The sequence below is a fragment of the Pararge aegeria genome, chromosome 8 (genome assembly GCF_905163445.1).
Source record: "Pararge aegeria chromosome 8, ilParAegt1.1, whole genome shotgun sequence".
NCBI lineage: Eukaryota > Metazoa > Arthropoda > Insecta > Lepidoptera > Nymphalidae > Pararge > Pararge aegeria.
In genome coordinates, this window is record NC_053187.1 from 6,875,924 (window position 1) to 6,900,987 (window position 25,064).

A 25,064-nucleotide genomic window follows, 5' to 3' on the forward strand; every position below is an offset into this window, starting at 1 on the left:
AGAAAGCATAGAAAGGCTTGCTCTACTTAGTCACAAATGAAATTCTCACGGAGTTCAAAGTAGATCCACCGACGCCTGACGGTCCCATTCATAATAAGTAAATGTTGAAAGATTCTTAAGGTAACAGTCCAGAGCGTCATATTACAATGTTTCGCAAATTATTTTTATATCGCAAGCCTAGGGTGCCTTTCCATTAGAGCCGTCCGAGGAATCGTAGCTCGAAATGTTTTAGTTCTACTCTGCTCTTGTAGCCAATCTGCTTTCCGAACCGGTGGTAGAATCACTACAAACAGACTTACTTGTCGTTTCAAAAGTACTTATCGTGCTCGAAATAAATGAATTTTGAATTATTATTTTTTGTTTAAAGTAAACGGTTGTAAATAAAATAAAAATAACATCATATTAATAGTTGTTGAGCTTTGTGGCAGATCTCGTCCGGGGAAGAACTATCACTAAAAAACCTTAGTAGGACGTATTCTTTGAATGACATGTCAAGTTTAACTGTGTGTGTGTGTGTAGTCGATGGTATGAATTTCTATAACTTCATAGTTAAATATTAATTTCACTTCGATTTGGTGCTAACAAAAAAAACCCCGGCTAAGATTGTTGAGGCTTTTCTTACACCAGGGCGCATTCGGAACCTTCGTAGCTTTAGTTTTAAGTTATCACCATCACCAACTTGAATTTGAATTTGATTTTCCACTTACAATATGCTTGTTCCGTCAATTATGACTTCAATAACATAGGCCTCCTCTCCCGGTTTCACCACGCTTCTATAATGCTGGCTCGTGGGTTTGAACGATTATTATCACATGTTGGTGTCAATCACCGGTCAATAACCGGGAATCATGCTTAACGAACTCTGTGGGCAGACACCGCCAATTTCCTAACATCGGGCAGATGGTACTGAAAATTGATTGTCAGATAACTATAAATTTTTAGAATAATACCCCTCGACCTCGAGATGCGTATTGATCCGGTAATGACTAGAATAACACGGCAGTTGTTTGATTGGATTGAAGACAACCAATAGTATTGCTTAAATTTCACAATTTAGCTACAAATAGCACTGGTTCGTAGTGTCACATAAACTAAGTTTTTATCTAAGCTCATAAGAGAGCTGACAGATACTTGTTTATCATGTACTCAGTAGCGTTAACTGTTCCACTAATGAAGTCGCAGCTTAACTTGGGCATCTTCCTGCACAGCTTAAATTTTGTCAAAACATGAATTCTTTGTACAATTTAGTTTTAGTGAGAAAGGTAACATAGTTTCACGGCGTAACTTAACATCCTCAGATAAGCTATACAACTTGCACATTTCTAGTGGACAGGCAGCCTTACTCATGGAGTTATCGGTTATCACGGCGCTTGGAAGTACGCGTGCGGTACGGAGGAACAGTTGATGTTCGCGCGTCGAGGAAGACGCAGCCGTTTGCTGTAGCGTTGGTGACTTTTGTGATCGACATTTTATCGAGTGCTTTGAGGATATAAACTTTTCGTGACACACCGGCGTCGATTTGAACTAAAGGGTGCGTTAAATTAAAATAATCTTAACCTTCATTTTGATTATTAAGTTGCAGATGCGTTATATACCTATATCATTCATACATTTTTGTGTTATTTGAATACTTAGCGAGTATGCGATAAAAAAATGTTTCCAAGAGAATGTGACTTGCAACGAACGTGGTAGTTAACGTAATAATTTAGATTTAGAATAGAGATGTACATAGTAAGCATGCTGTTTTAAATAGTTTGAAAATTACGCAAGCCCGAATTATGAGTAGGTATAATGTAATGGAGCTTTCTCTGTATAACTATATGTATATACGAATGAATGCAAAATCGTGGGCCATGACGACCGTTTATGTCAGAAATAACGATATGTTACGAATTATTTACTAGTTATTACCGTGTTTAATGTTATATATATAACAAAAACTGCTTAAATGTAATTTGATAAAAAAGTAATAGATTTTTTGCATAGAAAAATATCCATTTTACTTTTCGTTATTACTTATTATTGTTGCAAATTAGCGAAGAAAGCATCCATTCAATTTCCGTTAATAGATAATGTATGTCATGACTTTATTGTAATTTCGTTTTCGTGCTTATTTAGGTATTTAGTTTTCTTTTCCCATTTCTTTGTTTATGTTCTTGGTCTTTGTCAGCCTACATTATGCTATCTCAGTGTGAAACTCTGTCAGATTGGTGCTCTCGCTCAGCCAAGTATGTGTTATATACAAAAAAACATACACACACTTTATTTATAATGTTAATATAGATTATTAAATGGGAATAAAAAGCTTCATCCGCTGGCAATTAATTAACAGTCCACTGCAGGGCACAGGCGTCGTTTCCCATAGGAAAGACGGTTTTAGAGTGTAGACCCACCTCGCTGCTCCAATGCGGGTTGGTGGGCTTTAATTACTATTACCACAATTATAGAGGCAGTTATTTTTATATTACTTACAGCGTCTTAAAAGTTTATTAATATGATTCGATGTAACCACGCAATTAAAATGTCAGTGATTTTAGTTAATTAAAATGTCAGTGATTTTAGTTAAGTTAATCTCACACTGTCTCGTTGGTCTAGCGGAAAGCATGTTGAACTACGGATCACTATGTCTTGGGCGCGAATCACGGGTCGGACCAAATTATAATTATATAATAACTATACTACGACCATACACACATCGCTATCTAGCCCCTAAGTAAGCGTAGCTTATGTTATGGGTACTAATATGACTGATGAATATTTTTATGAATAATACACATAAATACTTATAATATAACAGATAAGAACCCAGACACTGAAAAACAATCATTTTCACCACACACACATTTTATGAGTTGAGTAATTGTCAGTGTCAACCCCCGCGTAAGAGACGGCAAGTAAAGAAGGCGTCGGACTTGGTTATAACCAACTTGTGACCAAAGTCGTTGAAACCCACCAACCCGCATTGGAGCAGCGTGGTTAGTCTATGCTCTAAAACCGTCTCAACAATGAGAGAGGCCTGTGCCCAACAGTGGGATGCAGAAGATGAGTCTCACACTTCCACAATCAAAAATCTAGCGCCGCCGGCGTAGCCGTAAGTACAATACGCACTTTTAGGTTACCCAAAATCCAAATATCTGTAGCTAGAGTTGACCGCATCGAACGTGCCAAAAAATAACCGAAGGCGGATGACCTTGATGCATCCGATGTTATACTCGTGCTTTGAGTAGTAACTGAAGAATGCGTTGTACGGCTCTTGCTGCAACAAGCGATCGACTTCAATTAACTGCGATTATAGTGCATGTATACTAGAATTTTACCGTGACTTCGGTGATCATGAAGTTACGTTTGCATTTAGGCTTTTTCTCATACACAATATATATATTATTAAACCGGCAAGTGCGAGTCGTTCTCGTGCATCGAAGTTTCCGTATGCCCGAAGAAAAGTTCGGTAAAACAATAACTTAGCGAAAATGCCATAAGAAAATAAAAGTATACTTTTATGATGAATCGCATTTTGTAGGCAATAATAATACTGATATTTAAAAAGCTTTGATAGATTAAAACTTGGTTTTATTTTTCGGGCAAAGTTTTTATAAATCTTTATTAATTCTCAGACTATCTTGAAACTTTCAAACAGATTATTGGCCTTTTAAAACATATTTAAAACTCGAATAATGTTTAGCCTCTTTTATATACATCTATTTTAAACTACAGTTCGATAGCTGTCTCTGTCACTTCTAAAGTATCATAATGGACCATGACGGACGGATGGAAAAGTAGCAGTATATTTTTATATTTTTTATTTTGGCAAAGTTACTTCAGAAAGTAGAGCAAGCTCTCGTTAATAATATTGGAAGAAAGTGGTTTCCACGTTACAGGGAACTCTACTGCGGAAATCACTCAATACTATTATTCCACTGTTGTAAACATTATTGAGTTAACTTAGTTTAACTCAAAAATTATTGTGATTGTTGTCATTTAAATGCGTAGGTATTTTAGGTAATCAAATAAAGGTTATTATAATTTTTTTTATTATATTATATATTTTGGATCCGAACCCTAAAACAATTATGTTTGACGAGTTACGTGTGTAATTACACGTATAAATTTATGACACGCGTTTGTTAGACTCAGACATTCTTAACTCTCGCGGAATTCAGACCAGAATAGTTTTGTCGCTACGTCTTGCAATAATGCATATTGCGGTTGCAATTAAAACATTTTTCCTTCTTTCCTATCTCTAGCCATAGAAGCAACTGAATTAAAGTATCTGTTTGTGATTTTGAAATTATTCATCAACATTAACAGCATATTAATGTCCTACTGTCCGCTTTCATCTCTCACAAAGCAGAAAAATTCTAAAGAATGTTAAACTATAAAATCATGTTGGCAAAGAGCAATCTGCTGAGGATCTTGCCAGCTCTTCTCAGTGGAATCTACCTTCCGAACCGGTGTTAGAGTCACTACAAACAGACTTGACGTTTCAAAAGTGCTTATAAATTAGGCCTACTTGAAATAAATGAATTTTGTTTTTTTTTTTTAACTTTTTGGTGGGTATATGATCTCATGGGAGGGAGGGTGATGCATTGACCTGTTCCAATGTTATTCGGTAATTTCAAAAAATTTACATCAGAAATATAAATGAGAAATAAGTGTTTTTTTCTCATTTCAAGAAAAAGAAGCTTCAAATCCGTCTTTATATTATGACGGAGTTAAGCACGCAAGCATACATAAAAAACATCCTAATTGACAACCTCTTTCTATTTGAAGTCGTCGTCTAAAAATATACATCATCAAAATGTTAAATATACCTAGATAGTGAAATAGATTAATGATATTTATTAAAATAAATAAAGATAATAATATTCAGATTAGGCATAAGATGATTACAAAACCAGTTAGGATTTGGTTTTTTATATATTTATTTATTAATTTATGTATAAACAAGGTTTAGTATGACCCACAAACAATCGTATACATTAGTATCAATAAGTTCTAATTTGGCTATAATGTAGGTGAGTGACTGACTTCAAACTAGTTATGTTTAGGAGAAATACGTCTTTTTACAATTATTCACATTTTCATTTTTTTACAATTATACTTATACTATGATGCAGTCGAAGATGGTACGCTGTCCTGTCCGCGCCTGTTAGGACTCCTAACTATAGCTGTAAGCCCTCACTCCTAAGCATATTCTACGCAAGGCCTAGAAAATGCTTAGGAGTGAAGGCCACTAGACCAGACCAAAGAAAATCCCCATGCAGGGGTTCACACCCAAGACCTCCGTTATAAAAACTAGGGCTCACCACTGCGAGCGACTAAGGAGGTCGAACAAAATGAAAATATAAATAATATGTGTCCCATTGTTTAAATGTTTATTTTAATAACTAATACATACCTACTGTTTAATATGTTTATAATTATTCTTCGGAAACACAAAAAAATAATATTATACGTTCTCGTCTTCATTAAAACAATTTACAAGGTACTCGGTACCTACGTAGTAAATTAATTCATTTTTTATTCAACTAAGTACATTATACGACTGTGGAATACTATATTATTATGATATCTAGGTTATCATTACGTGGAAACGTAGAATACCTATTACCATTCGTATGATGTTAATAAGAATTCCACGTAGTGATATCTGTCTTATTATCATAACCGTGGAATACAAAAATTGTAATTGCATACTATCAACTACACACACTAAGCCTAATTATAAAAAAAAATAAAAAACTGAATATTTAACCGGCAATTTCAATTCTAACAGTAATAAATCATTAAATTGGTATGTAATTTAATGATCATGAAATAATACCAAATCGATCTATATCGACTCTTATTTACATTATTAGTTAATGATAGTAATTTAATAGTTTAATTTATTTTTTCTTACTTTATTTCAATGTGGCAGTTACATTTCATAATTTTTTTTAATGTATGAGTAACATTGCTCTCGTCTCAATCGTTTAAATCAAAAAGAATATCGCGCGATTATGGATGATATCGATATTCAAATTAGACAAATTTGGTTTGTTTAATTTCATTATCAATATAATCATATACTCGTATATTAGGTAGTACATACTAAAAATGTTTTATAATGAAAACGGCTACGAAACCATTACCTCGTTTCACCCTGATTTTAACCAATTAATTTTAATAGTATCACATATTCAAGGTAGTTCTAGTACAGAGAAGAAAAAGACGAATTTTGACCTTGCGTTCTTTAAAAATATACCTACCTACCTTCTATTAAAGCGTGACTTTTAATTTGATTAACCCATCAGTAACTTTAAAACGTTATTATTTCGTGCTCTATATTGTAGCTTTTAATAACATCTGTTATTTTACAACTGATTAATTACTATTGAGTAGGAAGTTATTAGTAAAGTGCTTGCAGATTTGCAATTAATCGATTTTTCATCCAAAGTGAACTTCCTTCATTTCATCAGGTTCATAATCCTTAAATTCAACGATAGCTCAAATCTTAAGGAGTTTCTAAAAATTTAGAAATTAGATATATATAGACACCCCTCATATAAATGGTCAAGGCTGTTTTTGAAATACCAAATTTAATCTTCGTTCTTTAATTGTGATAAATTAAAAGTGTACTAAAAGGTGTGTTGTGACAAAAATTCAAGAATGAATTTGATTGAAACTCTTAACGATGAGTTTTGATGTTTCACGAAAGAACTTTATATATACTCTACGTTAATCTTTAGATATTAGACTAAAAACTTAACATAATCTTAGATTTCTGAAAACCAAATGACCAAAAAACAAATGACGTCTAATGATAAAAAGGTGACGGTTGTCGACGATGTACCTAGTTTTTTTTCTTGCACTGCTTATTTGTGCTTCAACTCACCTTTAGAATATAAAACGAGTAGTTTTTGTAAGATGTTGTTACAAAAACGTAGGAAGTAAATCTAACCGGTTCATCTATTTATTAATGCATGTTATAATGTATCTCTAGAGAAGTGTTTTTTTGTGTGCGTTATTTTGACGATACCTGATAAGAGGTGCTAAAGACGGTTATGATAAAGGTATCCAGATATTATTGTGAGTGGTTACAAATAACATGAACGCACTTTTATTTAAAATTCATAGCTGATAATTTGGTGAAATTTGGCAATGTAGGATCTGAGTAATGAAAGTGAAATTAAAATGAGGTTTTATGTCAAACTACGGTTAGAAACTTATCTGCTAGGCAATTATCATGTTTAAAAAGGTGTCAAAGTTATCAAATCTCTAATAATAATATTGTTATTCTGGAAAATTTAAGTGAATACTCCTGTTGCTTTACGTCAAACGTATTTTGCTAATTCTAAATCTTGTTTCTATACTTTACTATTCCTGTAGTTTACATGAAGGAAAAAGATTACCTTTTATAGCGTTTTAGCATTGGTAATCATTTTGATAAAATTACCAATCTTCCTTCATAAAGTAAGTACAGAAAAAAAATTGAGGTAACTTGTTTTCACATGTTTGTTTTTTGCATTGACTGCATAGTTGCCTACTTCATTTTAAAATAAAGTAAAAACACAGATACGATAAGGAAACTCGTCATGCTAAGGTCTTTACGAGTGCATATAAAAGCTCATAGGAAAAGAGGAAACCAGATCTACACCAGAATCACTTAGTTTAAATGATAATTTAATTTACAGACTACGTGTTGTTTGTTTATTCATATTATTGCAATATATTTCTTGATGTACACTGTACAATAACGTGTGTTTTCTTTTTATAATATCATTTGCTTTACAAAGTCGATCACCAACATAATAATTTCTCACAATTTCTATGTTTACTGAAATATAGATAGATGCGTTACGTTCCATTCAACTGTGATTTGCCATCTTATTAGAATATTAGACCAATTTTAAGCGTTTTATTAAAATAAGCTAACATTTTCACTTCTTTGATAGGTGTCATATTTTATCAAAACCTGTTTTGCCGTTTTAGTTTGATAAGAAAATGACAGAATAACGTTCTGTCACACACTTCATATATAGTCTTTAACGGTCCACTGCTAGACTAGAGGCATCCCCCTACGGGAGGGTTAGCTCATAATCCCCACGACGGGAAGGCGAGTAGGGGAACGCAGTAGATGGTAGTAATCGCGCAGTGGACGCTTCTGTCCGTTCTCTGTTATATTTCCTTAAGCTTAAAAAACACCCGTGAAAAGTGGAGCGGTGGTAACGACTATTTTCGGATGCCATCGCCACACGGCCTAGAACACCGTGCTTTTTCGAAGATAAAACATAGCCTATATTTTGTATTTACACTTTGGATAGAATTAGGGAACTCTACTGTATAAATCTCTTTATTGTATACCAATTTATCACCATCATCATACCTACCCATTAATAACACCCGTACTGGGCCGGCAATGGGTTCGTCTCCTTCCACAATCAGATGGGGTTGAGGCCACTGAACTTTACGGAGAAATCTCATGCATGCTTCGTCATACAGGTTTCCTCGTAATGTTTTCCTTCACCGTTGAAGCAAGTAATATTTAAATTGCTTAATACGCACATAACTAAGAAAAGTTAGAAGTGGGTGCTTGGATTCGAAATCAATCTTCATCAAATATACCAACTACGAAGAGGTATACCACTTAATGTAATTAGCATTAGAATAATTGGTCAAATAATATCATGGTCAGTAGGAACTTTACATAACCTATTTAAAGAGTAACTACTTTTAGTGTCTAAAATCGGATTTCCTTAAGGTTTTAAATGAATAACTACAATATCCGACATGCAAGTGATTGAAAAAAAGTAATTGTATAAGATCAGGAAAAGACGCATCATTGATTTGTAACATGAGTATTAATTTAACGGGCTATTTGTATGGAAATTGTCTGTTTAATGGTTTTCTATTGCACCCGACCTTAAAAACTAGTTTCAATACCTCAGATACGCAAGGAAGTTAAGTATTTTGTTAAAAAAATATCGTGTCGTAAGAAGTTTGTTAATTCTCGAACTAATTTCATAAATTAATTAACTCTGGTTCACGCCTTCGTCCTCGGTTTTTTACCTGTCGCATTTCTAATGAAACTAATAGCCGTATCTTATATACAAGTTTTAGAACACTATGATTTTCTTAAATCACGTGACCTTTATATTCTATGTCTGTATTAAACTTTAGTCTTGACCATAATCTTCTCATTCATATTTATAAATACTATTATATAATTGTAAGTTTTTAACAATCAATCATTCATTCAATAAATTAACTGTACTTATGTAGCTTCATTGTACTTTTTCACATTAAAGTGGGACCAGTATCCCAGTATCCCCCATACTGGATCCCACTTCTGATATAGATTAGTAAATTTATGTCGTATTGTACTTTAAGAAGTGAGGCAAACTATTTCATGCGTAACAATTATAAATAAACTATATTATAAATAACAAAGTTACCTATAATTAGATTGACTCTTAAACGGTATGCGTACTTATAATTTTAAACTTTTCTAACAACCTTTTCGATCATCTCGCGTCAATATAAGTCACAGGTATATTATCATAGCTACTGTAAAATAAAACCTGAAAGGAATATTGGATTACAAACAACATTCACAAAGTAACATTATCTTATAATTCTTTAACCTATTTGACAATTGAAGGGTGAGAAATGTTTCCAACAAGGTTTTATTAAAACAACTATTCATTCGATACTATTCACTGGTAATAAGTTTGGTCGCCATTCCAGCACCGTAGAATCGGCATTGAATAATCCTTTAATCCTTTAGTTTTAGATCCTTAAGTCTCCATATTTATTGCAACAATTTCTAATTGTATTTTAGCAGTACACGCCCGTTAACGAACAATTGAATACTTAACATCGTCAAATAAATTGTAAAAGAAATTGTAATAGTTAATAATAGTGCTACTATGACAGTAATGATCAACGATTGGTTTTTTATATCGATTTTGTAGTTATACCAAAACTGGACGCCATGCTTGTATAATGACGTAACGTGGTAATGAGAATTTAAACAGTTAGGTCGATAAAATGAAGCGGAAAGGAATCGGCATTGAATAATCCTTTAATGCAACTGATTAGATATGGCGATCCTAAATAGGCTCTTTGTTTGAGAATATCTTACATTTTACATCTGTCCCTAGCTCCATTCGCCTTATTTGGTGTTGATTGGAAAGCTTTCACTGTCCTAGTTAAATAGAAACGGATTACATGTAATACTGTTTTGATGTTCAGGAATAAGGAAGCAACGTTCAAAGACTGTTACGTTTTAGTAGACTTTTGTTGCGAAAGTTTGACTTCGAAATTCAATAAATTGCTGGGATGTTTGCTTGTCTTCACCTAAGTTTTGCATTTTCATGTTATGGTTACTTCAGATTTGTATTGCATCGTAATCAATTCCAAGTTCTTTATACCTGCACTAAACTTAATAATTTATTCTTTAACAACAAATAAGATAATTGCGTTGTTAACTTAACATGTTTATTGCTATTGGTAGGATTCGCGGGGAATTTTAAAATTATTACGATGATATTATGTACGGCTTAGTCCTTGACTTCTTTCAATCATGGTAGACACACTATAATTGTCATTAGAAGTGATATAAAGAGGTGTAAACTGTCGTTTTACCTGGTTAATTGCCTAACGTTGATCAAAGCTGATCACTGGATTGGTGTCCTACTTAGCCGTCAGAATTAGGCCTTTGTTTTGGATTTATGCCTCAGCAATTTAAACTATCGGTTTCAGTCACTATCAGCAACACCTGATAATACCGTCATTTAAAGCCAGTGTTACCTTGGTTCACCAACTCATCGGTACTAGCATTATGGGTCGAAGCTCTTAGAGAGTTAGATCTTTATCTCTCTCTCTATCTCTTACGAAAGAAAAGATCAGTGCTCACTGGGCCATTATTTAGACTGTTGAAGGTTTCAACGAAATGTTTTGACAATTTGTGACAAATACTTAGATAACAATTTTTAACATAAAGTTACTCTTATAGGACTTTCCTTTTTCTACTTCATATATTTATGTTTGTAATCACAATTTCTGGTACATAAATAAAATATAAATAAATAAAATAACAAAGGCAGAAGAAAAATAATTAATTATTAATATACAGTAGTTAGGTACTTATGTTATTTAACTTTATAAAAATTTGCATTTTAGAAAATATTTTGTACTTCAAAACTTACTTAAAGCAATTCTTAAATGTGATATAAATAAATTGAGATGGCAAATTCAATTCTTTATCTCCAATCCATTCTAATAAACAGCTTTGATCAAGCGGCTAACACCTAAATGCCTCTAACCATATATTTCGAAGCTGGACAATTGCCTCATCTAATTCTAACACGAACTGCCTTCTATCTAATTCCGTTTCGACACAGAATCTTCCCATGCTCGCGATACCAAACAAAATGTCTCGTAGTATTTTGAAATCGCGAATAATGTATCTATTAGCATAACGTACGGTTCGGCAGATGCCCTCAGTTATCGGGTATTATCCTACTTAAACTGGTTTGTACGTAAATATTGAAAATTATAAGTGAAAGTGATAAAAAATTTACTCTAAGTTCGAATGTACAATAATTTCTGAAAATTACATGTAAAATAACAATCAAGTAGGTAATACTGATATAGTTAGATACACTCACTCGGTAGTTTCACACTCCTAAAACCTCTAAGAGATGATGATACATTATATTATAACAGGATGTGAGGTATACGTTACACCGCTCGTCGACGGCAAGTTTTAAGTGTCACGTGACGTATGTTACAAGGCGGATTAAAAGATTTGATTGTTAAAAATTTCAGACAAAGCGCAGGAAATATATATTTTTTAGAAATTGGAGACAAACTTACACGGTTTCGAACTTTTCAATGGATGAATTAACCTTCTACGCTTAAAATAACAATTCGATACCCAACAACATTTGATATCCACCTGTTATTGACACCTTTTAAAAGTTAACGTCTATTGAGGTCACGGTGTAAATCTTATTTTTAAGTTCACATTCACATCTTCAGCGTCGTCGTTTATTAAATCCGTTTATAATGTAAGGCCTTTAAGGTTAGTGATAATGTATGCATCAATTGCGAACGCTAATTTGCACTATTTCGCAAATTGATTTAAATACGTGAGTTTAGAATTCTCTGAGGCTTGGTTGTGATAGATAACGCCTTAAAACTGCCTATTAGTTCGTCCGCTTATACTTTAATCTTTGAAATATTTATGCATTTCGCTTACCAGACTGTTGGCTTGATTGCGATAAATAAAGATAATTACTGTTACTATATCAATCTTAATGGCAAAGGGTTCTATACACGAGGTTGTCCGTCGCTAGTGCCATCTCAAACGCCTGATGTACATCATCATAATCAGCCCACTACAGGGCGCAGGTTTCGTCTCAGAATGAGAAGTCCACCACGCTGGTTTAGTGCGGATTGGTATGTATTTATAAGAGGTTACAAGCCTTTGAGAAAATTAAGAAGAAAATATAGGTTTTCAGAAATATAGGTTTCCTCGCCTTTCCTGCACCGCTAAGGCGCCGTCAACCCTTAAATTTGAGGGCTCTTCACCTCCTTGCTTATTACAACTAATTCGCCTTGCTTAGTAGGTATCCTCCCGTACCTGTCGCGGTAGGAAGCACTAGACTAGAACACCGTACGTGCCTAAAAACTTAGTAATAATTATTACAAATATATTTGTATAAAACTGCCGAAATATGAAGTAGTAGTATGTTCGGATTTTTTTTTATGCCACAAAATTACCTGCTTAAATCGTGTTTAAACCATAATTAATATATATTTTATTCCAAATACAAATACAATTTCACAGATACAGTGCTTTGAAAACCCCCTTTTTAGCACATATAAACTAAGACTTCAACTTAAAACAAGTGATATTTAATTTCATAAATTGATAAAACGCACATAACTTCGAAAAGTTAGAAGTGCATGCAGGCGATTGAAGCTCCGAACACTTTAATCTATCGCAACTTTTATTAAAGTGTCGATATACCTATATCACAGCTGATTTTGGAGTATCTTGTTTTGAGTTTTTATTTTTAAGATTAGGTTTGTTTTCAACAACTCAGAATACTAAATACACGTTGTAAGTAGTTTTATTTACCCACTAAAATCAAAGCGCATTGTATACGTATGTGCTTTAAATAGGATGCAATGTCGATTTCTTTTGAATAGTTACAACTCAGCAAAGTGCGAATCCGACTCGCGCGCTAAGAGTTTCTTAACTTGTAATAAAATTCATTTTATAAGTCGTTCGACCAAATACATACAACACTTGGAAGTAAACAGCCCATAAAATATATTTGTTTCTTTTGGTTATAGATTTAATAAATCGGTGTTTTCAGTACACATTTTGATTATATGCAGTAAATAGTAGAGGAGTCAATAATAAACATAACTACAAATTCCTAAGTCAGGATTCGTAATATACCTCGTCATAAAACTAAACACTACCAAGTTCATATATTTAATTAGTTCCAAGAGCAGTGACATAATTATAAACAAGAAATTATCTCTAAGTTAAGGAGATCTCGACCAGTTACAATGACACTCCACATGCCATGGTAAAAAAAACATTTTTTTCGGCCCGTATATTCTTTTGAATACCTATATAAAATAATCAACTAATAAATATATATAAAATAATATTTAGGTTTGGCTTAAATTTTATACAAAATATTTAAATTTCATGTCTGTAATTCATTCTGTCTACGAGCTTGAGATCCTTGATATACAGAGAGACAGACAGACAAAGTGACAGATAGACAGGAGAGTGAAATTAATAAGGCTCCGTTTTGCCCTTCGGGTACGGAACTCTAAAGACTAAGTAAAGTGAAGCAAGCAACATTCACCATAGTGTCTATCTAACAATCCATCAATGAATAATTCAAACATAATTAAATTAGAAGACGTTATATTACGCAAATAAGAATATAAAATCATAAAGAAAATACTTTTTTATAAAAAAGGAGCTACGTGGAAATTATTCTCATTATATTATTTATTTATCATATCCAGTCACGGTCATCAAATATATTATTAAAAAAGCAACTTCAATTTCGCATGTTTAATAATTATTTACTAAAGATATAAATAAGTCTCAATAGCTCCTATCGATAAAATAAAACTTATGATGCAAAGCGTTACCATAAACTTATAATAAGTGAGCAAAACTTCATCGCTTCAATTTAGCAGCCAGTTGAGTAAGTCGGGCCAATAAATTCATATTATGATAATATTATATTATATGAATCACTGTAAGTTATTGCACCTTATTATTTTGTAACTTTGAAACTGTGTTATATTCTAGTTCAAATGAATAAATCTGATGGATTTAATTTACTTTAAATATAAGGTTTTGGGATCTGCAATTAGGTATAAACTCAGATCCCTTCTAGTTTCATTCGACTTCATCGGCCTGTATATGGTTTCAGAACATGTTTTTGCTGTTTATTTTATTTTATTCTTTTTATTACTAGCTTTTATTAAGTTTGATTTGGTAAATTTTAACTACAAAGGTTTAAAAAAATGTCTTGCTGCTAAATATGAACGTAAATTACTTAAAAAATCAGAGACCTTCATATAAATTTTCATCCCCTATTTGATGCCATTGGAGTTGGAATTTTTAAAATTGGTGAAAGGCATTTTCTTTATTTTCAATCGAAAACCTAAAATCAAAGTTTCATGGATGTAACTTGAAAAATAAATTGATAAATAAAAATTTTTATACAAACTTTCATCCGTCATTTAACCCTCTTTCGGTTGGAATTTTCAAAAATTCTTGCTTAGCGGATGCCTACGCTGTAATATCTCACTTTGTGCAAAATTTCAGCCCGATCCGTCAAGTGATTAGAGTTGTGCGTTGATAGATCAGTCGGCCAGTCAGTCACCTTTGCCTTTTATATATATAGATTTACCTTGTACATATATACCTTATATTGTACCATAAATTGTGATTGTGAACATATGATACATGAAGTGTACAAAGGAAAGATTATAAGAGATCTCTATAAGAGATCTCTTCCAGCTACCCCAGGATGTGAGTAAGATGATTTAACTGTTTATGCAAATGGTCTGTTTTACGAATCTCCCCATCTTTGCTTTGATCAAGCAGAAACACTCAGGGCACAGTAGATATCAATGTTTTAATTATGGATAACGTTTAAAAAATATCCTATGTTTTTTTGTTGTTAGTTGAGGAGCTCAAACGATCGTCATTGGATCGTTAACGAATCTCTTAATTTTTGAAATCCGTTCTAAAGTATTGATTAACCATTAGTAGTTATTTATCTATTAATTGCATAAACACTTATTAGCTTATTCCAATTATTGAATTAATAAAAATTGAAACCTTTCTTTGAATGAGCTCTTAGCAATACATGAGACGAAACAATCCATCATAAAAATCATGAGTGAAAGTGCTTAATCTTAGTCACAAACGCGAAAGTGTTTGTAACAGAACCTTATGTAGGTAGAGTTTAGAACAATTTCGTGACTTATGATGCCTCATGGAAAACCGTTCTAGATTGTGATCACAGAATCGTGTTGCAAATGCATCCAGGACGTAATAATACATGCAATTACATAATGATCATCTATTTTATCCTTCGTTAAATAAATGCCTAATGAAGGCGATTAAACAAAGAACATATTGCCTGAATACACGTAGTATTCATGTGAAGATTTTTGCAGCGTATAATCATTAATCTGCTAAAACATAATAATTAAACAACTTGCAAGTTAATAAGCCTTAATGTATTAAGTCCAAATAAGAAAATTGCTGGCCGCTATTAAATTAACCGTAGAGGTATGTAAGTTGTACTTTACAAATTACAGTGGGCTATTTATAAGGCAGAACTTTGATGTTGTTAATTTGAATGCTCTTATAATTTCCTTTAATTACCATATAATTTTATTCGAACCCAACTTATATAAAAGGAATTAAGGCATGCTCGAATATGTAATGAAAATACCTACTTTTTGTAAATTTATTAAACTATTCTTAAAATTCATAAATATTAGCATACAAACAAATAAGAAACGAAAACGCATTTAAATCTTAGATAAGCTATTGTGACCTGTGCTTTCTAACCACCTAATGTATTTCGGGAAGAATTCAATTGTCACTTTAGAAATTACTCTATGAATTGACCTAAACGTTGTGGTTTATGGTTTATGCGTGAATAATGACGTTAAGTACTGCATTAGCCATAATAATATTATCCGATTCATTCTATCACACAATAGCCATGAGAATAAAAAAATCTGGCGAGATTAGCACAGATTCAGGTAAAATTACGATTTAACTGGACTAGATCTGGATATTGTGGTTTATATAACATTATAAATGCGTACGTTTGTTTGTTTGTCCATACTTTATGCCTTTACAAACCAACCAATTGATTGGTTGTTTTTGGCACAGAGTTAGTAGAATGGAGAGTAGCATAGGCTACTTTTTATCCCAGGAAAACAAACGGTTGCCACGGGATTTGTAAAAAACCGTAATAAACGCAGACGAAGACCGCCAATGACAGCTAGTAGATTATACAATGTTAGGAGCCAAAGTAAAGAAGACACTACTTTGTTATTAATCATCTACTTACCGTTCTTGAGCTAGATTAATTATTCGGCTATCCATTTAATGGCGTTACTTGGCGTTTGCTTTTCTAATGATTTCATTTTAAGATATTTTCGAGATATACCTACTGATGAGCTAGCTATAAGAATCAAACTGTAGGTAATGAAGAGGCTGATTCTTCTAGAAATATATTTGCTTTAGTTTTATGAGTGTCACTAAATATTTATACGTTCAAACCACTTGGATCATCGTCCTTATGATCATATCAACCCATTACTTTGTTTGTACCCATTGTTAGTTCACCACGCTGCCCCAGTGCGGATTGGTAAATTCCACACGCCTTTGGAAATTACGGAGAACTCTGAGGCATGCTGGTTTTCTCACGATGTTTTCCTTCACCGTTTAATCAAGTGATATTTTAATTATATAAAATGCACGTAACTTAGAAAAGTTAGTGGTACGCTCCACCTTTTTATATTTAATATATAATTGTATCTATATCTATAGTAATATCTGATTTAATAGGAAATAAACAAAAGCCCTAGCTTGCATCCTGCAGATAAAATACCGGATTTAAAAAAAACTTTAATAACCTACTAATGACTTAACTTGTCTATGGATTCAAAGTTGATAATTTACCCTTGAATTAAATTTTTATTCTCAAAAACTGACTGCCACGTTTTTTCGACTGCATCAACACTAACAAGTGGATAATAAAAGATTACTAAACCATGTAACGATGTGTTCTGATTCTTACATTGTGTAAACCCCGAGTACCCATTATATGCTAATTGGAAGACGACACGCAAAATTGCTCAAAGCGAAAATGTTTGAAGATCAACAACAATTTTGTTTTGTGGTAATTGAACTCAGACTAATTTGGTAATGAAATAAAAAAAAATGTGATTACTTAATTTAATAGTGATAGGAAAATAATCTTTAGAGCGGCCTGTATGATTAGTGGTAATAAAAAATTGAAACAACGGCACTTTTACTAAAGTAACTTTACGTGAGTGGTTACTTTTACCCATTTTTTATTAAATTCAAACAAATATTCATGTAATTACTTTATTGATAAACCATATTTTATGTATACGTACATAGATTTCCATTATAAAAATAAAATATAAATAATGATAGTTCTTTATGTAGAAAATTTAAAAAATCTAAATGACTCTACTTTTTAAAATTGGTGAGTTTAAAATATTTCTTTTTGAGTTTTATTACTGCAATACAACGTTTAATGTAATATATCGATATTGTATTCAGAAGATAAACTTGATTTATTTAGTTTTATAGCAATATATATACAATACGATACAAGCTCAGTATAATATGTTAAATTTCGCACTAATAATATAATATTTCTTTCTTTTATACTATCATTACACATTGTAACATTGATGTTATGGGATTGAAATAACTTCGAAAATATTAATTTACTTTAATAAAGAGAGAGTAACTGAGCTTGTTTTAAAAGAACTATTGCCAAAACCGTAATAACTATCTATTTTGAATATTTAATTTTCAACTAGCTACTATTTCACGACTTCGCCGGCAATTGTTTAATTTTTTTGGATCCCGCAGAGTTCGGTTTTTTCCGGGATATACATCGTTTCTCCGTCTCCGGAATAGGAGAGCTTCAAGATCGGTTCAGCAATTGAACCAAACATAATAAACAAACAAAAATTTCATGTACCGTGTGTCATGTATGTTACAGGTTTTTATTTATATAAAAGTTTAAATGCACGTTGGTGATAAAATATCAAAGTGTCACAATCATGTTCCATTGTTCCCACCAGATAACCATGCTGCACTTTCTATGGAAGATTTATGACTATCCAGTATACCATAAAAGTGTAAAATCCGTGCAACATTTTATATAATACGAGTAGGTATATTTCAAAGATTTCGTAAGCACTTGTTCACTTTCAAGAGTGTCGTGATAGGTTTGGGATGAGTTGTGGTCGCACGCAATTTACTGATAATAATTTACAAACAACTGTGATATAGTATAAAACCAGTGTTTTGAGCGTACGATAAATTCCCTAATCACTTTTCCATAGCTTTTGACCTCTAGAAAAGCGTTAAATCCATTAACAAGTTATTAAGTAACCGTAAAACGTTATAATGTATGGACACTGAATCATTGAACGCTGTTATTAAATCTAAAATCTAAATCTTGTTGCAGTGGAGTAGATGTCGTGATAATTTTAACCTTAATTGAGCGTGTGGTTGTAAGGAAGAACTAGTTTAAATACTCAGTGCTTCTTGAAAATTATGTTTAACGATGTTTAGATACAAAAAGCTTTTGCTGTCATACAAATTAAAATTTACATGGACTTGCGTAACTTTGGAGTAAAATAAACTTTTCGTAGGTTTAAATTTTCGTATCAAAGGTATCTTTATTTTTATGCATCATTTAACTAACTTATTATTCATCACAGGTAGTTTTTTCAGTAACAGTTTTTATCCGATATTCTAGATAAAATACAAGTAGACCACCAGTTTTTATCCGATATGCTACACAAAATGTGTCCTCTGTTATTTTTGATTGGCTTTCAAAGGCCTGATGTTAAATTGCATCTAAAGGTAATTGCATCGTACTCCGAAAAGTTATGGTTGCTTGGCGGGGATCGAACTCGGTGCCAACAAAAGGGAAGAAAAACCTTAACCACTAGGCTATTACCGCTTTTATTTATGTATACGCAACAGGATTTATTAGTTTGGTCTCATATATTAATAAACTTATACAGCTGCCAATCAACTATTGGAATGTATTGTTTTTTTTTGTGATTGGAACTGATTTGTTACAGACGTTTTAAGGTGTCTATCACGAACTGCATTGAAGGTTTTAGCTAAATAACAAGGGCATTTTAATACGTCTGTTGAAATGGGTAAATTTTTGTGCAAATAATTAAATGTAAGATAAGATAACTACGATGCAATAAAGTACCGATGATGATCAAGGCAAAACACCCCTACACCTCTATAAGTAAGAAACTCGGTTTGTGACTCCTTCGACGAGAAATATCTAGTCTTCTCTCGTAGCCAGGTATTATGATTTACTTTTAGAGATTGATGACAAGACATATATATAGTTATGAAATAGTTTTCATATAATTATATATTTAGTCGTAAAGCATTTTCTACAAACAAGCGGTTTAAATTATTGATATTATCTACAAATTAATAAGCTACAAGTCAATGTCCAGATTCTCCAACCATGTGTCGTGTCGCTGTGAAATCTCTGGTATGAAAAGATGGGGCAGCGCTGGATTATGTGCTCCATCGTCTGATATTCTTCGCCACAGGAACATGTAGCAGATGGTTTCCAACCCCACTTATGAAAAAGATGGTTGCAGCGTCCATGCCCGTATAGTATCTATATATATATAAATGTTATGTTGGTTTGTGTACGCTTCAAAAACTCAAAAAGTTCTGCACCGATCGAGCTCAAATTTTAGCATGATATATAATACGCATCAAGGATTGTTTTTATCTATTTTTTGCATCAGTCACATAGTAGACAGTGGAAAAATTAATTGCTGATATGAAATGTATTCTTCATTTTGTGTCTCATTTCAACCATTCAATCACAATGTGCCACAGCGAAGCGTGGCAGGGTACATCTAGTATTATATATAATCGATCAAACTTCTCAATTCAAGTTAGGATGTCTAAAGCTCATGTTATTCGTTAATATGAAGGTTCGAAGATTCCCGCGCTCTTTTCTAAGACAAAGATTAAAAGAACACAATACGTTAGAAGTATTACCAAAAACTTTGGGTGAAAGAGATCATTTCTGTCTCCAAGCAGTATTACTGTGTGCTCTGCAGAGCATGATTGCCGGTGTAATTACAGGCACATGAGGTTAAACACTTACGTCTCAGATTGATGGTGGCACTTTGCAGGTCGTGCCCCTTGCATACCTACTCTGCGAAGTTTTTCTCTGTTTAAAAGCAATGTTTTAATTTACCATCAATCAGGTGGGGCATCTGTATTGTCCATCAATTATTACTCTATAAATTCAAATTCAAAATTCAAATTCAAAATTCATTTATTTCAAGTAGGCCTAATATAAGCACTTTTGAAACGTCAAGTCTGTCTTTTTGTAGTGATTCTACCACCGGTTCGGAAGGCAGATTCTACCGAGAAGAAGACGGCAAGAAACTCAGCAGTTGGTCTCTATAAAAAAGAAAACCTAGCGTGGTATTCAAGTTCTTACATCTATCTAACGGTGTAACTTAAAACTAAGTAAGCTCAATCTATTTTAAGCAAGCTTTTTATCGTTTATTTTATACTAGCCGATACCCGGGACTTCGTTCGCGTGGATTAGGTTTTATCTGCGGGAACTCTCTTATTTTCCATGATAAAAGCTAACCTATGTTATTTTCCATGTCAAAGGCTACCTGCATGCCAAATTACATCCAGATTCGTTCAGATGTTTTTGCGTGACTGAGTAACAAACTTCCACACTTTCACATTTATACAATAATGGGATGAATACTTTTATTAATTCCTGCGATCGAAAAACATTTCTCACGCATAAGTAAATTCTTAAAAAATTGATAGTGAACTCTTGATAGAAGGAACACTTAAACGAGCATTTAATTTGTTTAACATTTTGCAATCTACGGTGGATTCACCTTAAGGCATGTAAAGAGCGATGAGCCAGAAAGCTGTAATTAGGTATTGCACGCGCCCCTCGGTCGTGTTTCGACTTTCGGTAATAAACAATCGTGGTACGTACTCACGTAACTTATGACCTCCATTGCCGAATCGTTGTGTAAGTTAAGTAATCGAGTGGACCTGATTCCAAGACATCCGAATTTTAATAAAAGTTCACGGAAGTTGCACGGAAAGATTTAATGGGCCGTTGCTTTGTCTTGTGATTAATTTAACACTTAATCTGCCATCAACTTGCAATAATTACGCAACTTATAAAATCATCGTCAACCCATTAACGGCCAACTACAGGGCACGGGCCTCCTCTCAATAACAAAGGTTCTGGCCATTTCTGGCTGGGCAAGTTCGTATCGGTAGACTTCACAAACCCTTGACAAAATTATGGAGAACACTTAGGTATGCAGGTTTCCTTCACCTTTTATTTATTTGACTTAATTAAATAAACAAATTAAATAAAAAACGCACGTAACTGCCGATGTGCTACCCACTAGGCTAGCTATGCTTGCACTACCAATACATATGCATAAACTTAAATAATAAACTATAACAACACAGACCAAATAACTCAGCACGAGCTGCAGCAAGCTGCAGCGCTGTTCAGTGGGTGCTCGTTATTTGGTCTGTGTAGTATAAGATCTTCATACAACAAAAACTACTACTACTTTAAAAAATCATAGGATTTTGCGATTTCGCCAAACTATTATAACATGTACGTCATTGGATCCTATCTCTATAAATAATCCGTATTATATAGCCATACCTTTGTTTACTTTTATGTTTGTTATTTACGTTTAGATCAAACACTGAACTGCCTTGATGAAATTAGCTAATATGTAGATACCTAGCTTCCTCCGAAAATAATCGGTTACCGTTGGAAAACCGAACCAAACGCGGACCGAGCCGCGTGCAATATGTAGTATTACATAAACCAAACTTTTAGTTCAGTGATCCAATGAAAATCGATTACTATAAAGAAACACAGGGAGATAAACAGATGGACAGACAGCCTTGTTGGATCACTGGGACCTCGGTGGTCCACAAATGGATCAATCTAAAAAAAAGAACCCATAATTAAACGTCCATAGACGTAATAAAAACAATTTAAGCACACCATTTAAATGCGTGTAGTGAAGATGTAAATGAATACAGCCGGTTGTACGCCTCAGCGAGAGCCGAGGTCATGGTCGACCGATGCCGATGTTGCGTAACAGATAATAAAATAAACGTTACACGACAAAATGTTATCAGCACCCAATCTATTATTATCACTACACGGTGGAGTATAAATTTATTTAGCAGCATTACATATTAAGCTAAAAATAGCTTAAATTGCAATGCAACTTCCGCTGGAGAAGAAATATATTTTCGTAAGTTTAATTACTAAATTTCGGCTAAATACACACTTTGCTATAACTCAATCTGAAATCAAGTCACTACTTGTCACATAAACAATAATAGAATGAGAAAAAAATTGTATATACATTTGTTTAAGCACAAGTTTTTGTGAGTAGCATTTTATTTCTTTGAATTCCTTTGCCTTCCTAAAGTCAGATTATAACGTTTACGAATTTTAGTGTCTTCCTAAAGATACATTTGTAATTTCGTCGATGCACCCATAATCCTCGGTAGTATAGTGGTAAGTATCCCCGCCTGTCACGCGGGAGACCGGGGTTCGATTCCCCGCCGTGGAGATTTCTTTTTGCTTTATATTTTTTTATTCATATTTACCAGCATTTTTAAATTTTTTAACTATGTTAATTGAATATTTAAAAAAAAAGCCCATCGAAAGAAATCGAAATCTGTTTAAGGGCCCCTGGAGAAACCGTAGGGGCTCAGTGCTCACACACACCACCGGTATTTAAAGTAACTAGCACTTGCTTTCCAAAAGTACCTACCATTTGGTCAGTAAGTATCTGAAAATAATGCGGAAGACGATTTTTAGATATAATACAGATATTGTATTGATCACAACGATCAGCTTTTCTTTTTTTTTTAAATTGTCAATTACAGTAGTTTAAAAATTTAAAATATGCTGGGCATTTATAAACTAAAAAGTAAGAAGATGAAATGAAAAGAGCAAAAGAAATCTCCACGGCGGGGAATCGAACCCCGGTCTCCCGCGTGACAGGCGGGGATACTTACCACTATACTACCGAGGATTGTGATTGCAATGACGAAATTACTATTCTTTCTTTAGCAAGACACTAAAATTCGTAAACGTTATAATCTGACTTCAGGAAGGCAAAGAAATTCAACGAAATAAAATGCTACTCACAAAAACTTGTGCTTAATGCACATACCATACTATTTTTGTATGGTAAAAAAATTATGTATTTTTATAATGAAATGCCATATTTTTTTTAATACTTTGTTTTAAAAGGATGCCGATTTGTATAGGCTTCCGTGTTTTTATGCCGATATCAATTACCTTATAATAGATTTGCGTAAAACAATGGCTCGTTAGATGTAAAAACAAGTTCTAATTATACGTTTTAATCTAACATAATGATGCGTGATTATGTATACTAGGTACAGTCCGTGACATAAGCGCAAACGGTTAAAACACAGAACGTACATACATCTGATAGAAAACAATTTACAACTGCATAATATGTAAACAAATCCCTTCTCTTAAATGGAATTCAGTTCCACACCTCATAATAGTTTCTAGTAATAATATACAGAGCTCCGATGACTGGATATTAATGACGTACTACTGCAGCTTACAACTATGTTAAAGTTACATACAACTTTTTTTTTTTAAATGAAGATGGTACGTTAAGTACCATGAAAAATAGGAGCGTCCTCGAACTCTCCTGGCATTGAATTGATTTGTATAGTATTATGCCAATAGTATGGATAATATTATTATTTAAAGAGCTCAAATTCATCATCTTCATCATTTTTACCTGGTAACCACAGCTGGCCACAGGCCTCTTCACAGGAGATTATTTTAAAGTCCCACCACGTTTTATAAATTTTCGGTTGACAGTTGGTTTTTTCAATTAGTGGTAATCATCTTTAAGACTTTAAAGATTATTGACTGGAAACAATAATTGGGATTGAAGGAGCTAACAGCAGCACTGACTTTTTTATGTTTAGCAGAATTTTAGTATTAGAAACGACGCGAAGAACGAGGGAGTCCTCAAACTCTCCTTACGTTTCGTTTATCTGAAAAGGCATCGTACAATATGGTGGTCGAAATATGGCAATGGTGTATAAACTACTGATCAAATATGGGTGTTAGAATCATAAGCAGACAGCAGTGCTAACACGACCTTATAGGATTATTTATTTTTACCATATAAAACATTACCTTTTTACATTTTACTGAGTTACAAGTTAGTGTACAAGGATTAAAAATATTTACGACATTCATTTTGTACCTATGGTATAATTTTCCAAGTAGGTACATTAGGGTAGTAGCGTTACTTGAGTCCTATTTCAAACGATTAATTAAACAATTCATAGAGATAAAAAAATGTAAATTCTTTGTACGGTAAACGACTTTCAATTTATCATGCCACTGCGGTAAAAAAGATAAGTATAGTTTTATGTATTTAAACTGTACCTACAAATAAGATTTATTTAGTTTTGAAATGGCGTTAGACCTTTAAATAATTTAATATAAAGATTTAGGGTTCACATTTGCTGCCACGAGGGAAGTTTACTGCAATAATACAATTTTGTTCATGAATATCAAAATTTTTCCTGACAGTGATTGAATCGTTGTTACGTATATTTAAAACTTTTTATAAAAATGTATATG

The 25,064-nt window shown here is 33.0% G+C and overlaps 2 protein-coding genes and 2 non-coding genes across 4 annotated transcripts in view; 2 read left to right on the forward strand and 2 right to left on the reverse strand.

Annotated features, from left to right (window-relative positions):
- LOC120625586 (band 7 protein AGAP004871-like) overlaps positions 1-25,064 on the reverse strand; it is a 174,511-nt gene that overhangs the window by 111,198 nt on the left and 38,249 nt on the right. The window lies entirely within an intron of this gene.
- The window catches only part of LOC120625587, a 46,778-nt gene continuing 23,126 nt past the window's right edge, over positions 1,413-25,064 (forward strand). Inside the window, exon 1 of the mRNA XM_039892651.1 lies at positions 1,413-1,531. The gene's annotated coding sequence lies outside the window, so the exon portion shown is untranslated. The remainder of the gene's footprint in view (positions 1,532-25,064) is intronic.
- Positions 22,915-22,986, forward strand: Trnad-guc. The gene has a single exon. It is a non-coding gene; the product is annotated as a tRNA-Asp (tRNA).
- Trnad-guc lies at positions 23,383-23,454 on the reverse strand. Its single transcript has one exon. It is a non-coding gene; the product is annotated as a tRNA-Asp (tRNA).